This window comes from Camellia sinensis, chromosome 11 (assembly GCF_055761805.1).
Source record: "Camellia sinensis isolate YWXY chromosome 11, ASM5576180v1, whole genome shotgun sequence".
In the NCBI taxonomy this organism is placed as follows: domain Eukaryota; kingdom Viridiplantae; phylum Streptophyta; class Magnoliopsida; order Ericales; family Theaceae; genus Camellia; species Camellia sinensis.
The window spans coordinates 102,060,398-102,063,901 of NC_138971.1; positions in this window are offsets into that span (position 1 = coordinate 102,060,398).

The window sequence follows — 3,504 nt, forward strand, 5'->3', positions numbered from 1 at the left end:
TAAGGACTTAAGATTTGCGCCAACAATGACAAGTACCAAAAAATATGCTGAAAGGAAAAGAAAGCTTTCATAACGTAAATAAAGCATGAAGGCTTTTGGTTGAATTGGAATCATACCATAACGAAAACAATGAGAAAAGAACAAGACAACATGTTTGAAACAAAGAGGAACAACCTAAAATAAAGAGTAAAGAGAAAAGCCAAGTTTCTGCAATGGAGAATTCTTACTTGTTCAAATATACAGTTGGCTGAAGTGTTTCCTCATCTCTGCTAATACCTTAATTTGCAAAACGTAAATAAACATGGTCAATTACCTAAAAATTTAATGAAACTTCAAACTGAAGGAACAATATATAAATGTTATTGAAATAAGCAAAACCATAAAAACAAATTTATTAAATAAAGGTAACGAGTATGTGAACATGATTTTATATGTACAAAATGCAATATTCACAGCCTAAAGAATATTGGCTTTTTGATAAAATTTGTAGATGATTCATATTGAAAACGAAAAGGATACATATAGATAAGTTGACCAATCAAAATAACATCACCCTTTCCACATGACAGTGCAAAAACCTTGTTGCCGGTGAAATTGATGATGCATATTCTGATAGAGCAAGACCAGCTCTCAAGATAGGAAAAATCTGCAAAACTTGTTGATAAAAAATTGGAATAAGAGAATAATTTTTAAAAAGGTTTTGATAAAAATTTGATTAAGGATTGTAATAGTTGATATCAAATTACATTTTTTTTTACTAAAAATTAGAATTAAATTAGATGAAAAAATTAGTTAAGGATTGGACATGCTCTAAGCCTTTTGGATTTGATATTTTAAATTTAAATGAATGTTGTGTGTAAATTATAAATTTGGGAAAGAATTAGGAAATAAATAAAAAAGGCAAGAGAAATGAAGAAAAAAAAAAGTAAATTATTTTGCTTTTACATTTTTCTTTCTTTTTTCAAATCTGTTTTAAAAATCATATCTAAACACAACCTAAAGATATTATAATTGTTCATCAAAAATTAAAAAGTTTAGATCATATCCATTTGAAATATATTATAGACACCCCATTTTTGACCGTCCTCAAGACTTGGACGTCATCGTTGGAACACTCGATGATCATTCATGCTCATGTTTGTTTTGAGTTCCCGAAGGCCTCGGCCGCACGCCATGCCTCAGGATCTCTCAACTTGCCTGTTTTGTGCTTGGTTGTGGACCAAATACTTGTGTTTTGCTTCTGAGGGAAGAGGGTGGCTTGTTTGCCATCCCCTCAACCCACCAGCCAAGGATTGAGACCACCGACCCTGTTTTCCTGCCATCGGCTAAAAGTTTTGGCCGATCGGCACTTTGTTTGGTCTGCTGGCCATTGTGCTGGTCGATCGGCCATTTTCTCTAGCCGAACCCTGTTCATCTACTTTATGAAGATATTTTGGCACCCACTATTGACCCCCTCCATACATGTGTATAGAGGTATTTACCCCTTGCTTAGCTTCTCTAAGAAGCTTTGCAAATTGGATTTCTATAAGAGGGGAGGCCTTCCTTCCTTCTCAGGGGTCTGAACTTTTTAGGTTTAGAGAATTTGTATCTATCTATCTTTATATCTCCATCTCTTTACATTTGTGTGTGTATTTGTGCTCAAAAGTGTGATTTTGTCTCACTATTGCACACAAACACCTAGCAATACACCATCCTCTTGGTTGCTGAGATCCTAGAGAGTTGGTTTTGGTATTCTTGGGTGGGTTTGAACTCAGAAAACATGCTGGAGCTTTGTTCTTGAAGAGGTTCTACAAGGGTGAGTTCCTTCCTTTAGATACCCCATTCTTGCTTAAGCTTTTAGCCCTTCTTGCTTATTGTTTTAAGCTTAGATTATAACTGATAAAAGTTCTAATTTTTAGTGCTTAAGACCTTCGTTTTAGGTCATTTTTGTGTTTGGGGTTGTTTACCCCCTCTTAGGCCTTGTTTGGCCTTATTCTTGTGCTTTATTTTTAAGCTTTGAGATCACCTTGTTTTGGCCTTCTCACCACTGAAATCTAGAGGGATTTCAGTGGTGGGGATGGTGTTTTAAGGTCTCAAATAAGAGAGGGTCCCCTCTCCTTGTTGTCTTGAATGCTTGCATAAATGGCTTATGTGGGTGGCATGTTTGCTTAGCTTGTTTTAGCTCAATTTTAGTAGGTATTTGGTGTTATTTTTTCATGTTCTACCTCTGTCTAAGGTTGGTTTAATGGCCTCTTACACGCTCCATGTACTTGCCTTGCAATCCCCTTATTTGCCTTAATAGGCATCATGTTGTAGCATGTCATTCTAGCATGATTTTGGCTCAACTCTATGAAGCTTTTAGCCTTGTTGTGACATGTTTAAGCTCTGTTAGGTGTTTTCTTGATCATATATGCCATGTTTTGTATAGCCATAAGGCATTCTAGCTTGTTAGCCTTGAGTGTTCAAGTCACTAGCATGCTTTACTTGGCTCATTTCAATGATTTGGCATCATTTGTTATGTTATTTCAATCCATATAGTACACTCATATACTTACATTTGTCACTCCTTTAATGTTTTAAAGAGTTGATGTTTTATGCCTCATGAATGGGTCATTGTGTATGCCTCCATGCTTAGGTCATTTGGATGCCATTTAAGTGGTATTTTGGTCTTGTTTTACCATGCCATAACTCTGTTTTTATTGGTTTATGTCATGTCATGTTTGGTTTTGATAGGTGTAGTGTAACACCTCTTTTGTAGCCTTGCATGTCTCATGCTTTTGGCCCTTTTGTTCTAGCTTATTTTGGCTTTGGTCCTTGCATGTTTTTAGGCTCGTTGGGACCTGCCTTAGGACTGTTTTAGGTCCTCTTGGCCCTTTGGGGCTTGCTTTGTATGGCCATGGTTTGAACCCTTTGGCTACTCTCAAGCTTTAAGCTTTCTTGCATGCTTTGCATGTGTACTTTGGCTAATTTGGCATCATCCCTTGCATGATTTTAGAGCTTAACATATTTGTCACATGTCCATATTTGTCTCTTTTAAGTGTGCTTAAGAGTTGCCCTTTTATGCCTTAGTCTTTAGGCTAATTAGCAAGCATGTTTGTATGTGTATTTCATGCCTTTGTTGCATCACTTTGGCCACTGATTTGGGCATGACCGAGGTCCTCCCATTTTGGTTTAAGTCTATCTTCGCATGTTGTTACATGCTTGCCTTGTATGTTGTCGGATGCTTGTTGCATACTAGTTCCATTGCATGTTGTTGCATGCTAGCCCTATTACATCATGCTTACATGCTCGTTGCATGCTTGTGAAATTGCATGTTGTCACATGCTTGCTAATTAACATGTTTTTACATACTTCCCCATTTGCATATTGTTATATGCTAGTTGCATTACATGACATTGTTGTTAACATGCTCATGTCGCATTAGCTTTGCTTACATACTTAGGTTACATTGTATTGTGTGTGCATTCCCTTGCCTCTTGATCAAGCATGATAGAGGTTAGGCCCCTTATGTGTTTTGTGCATTTC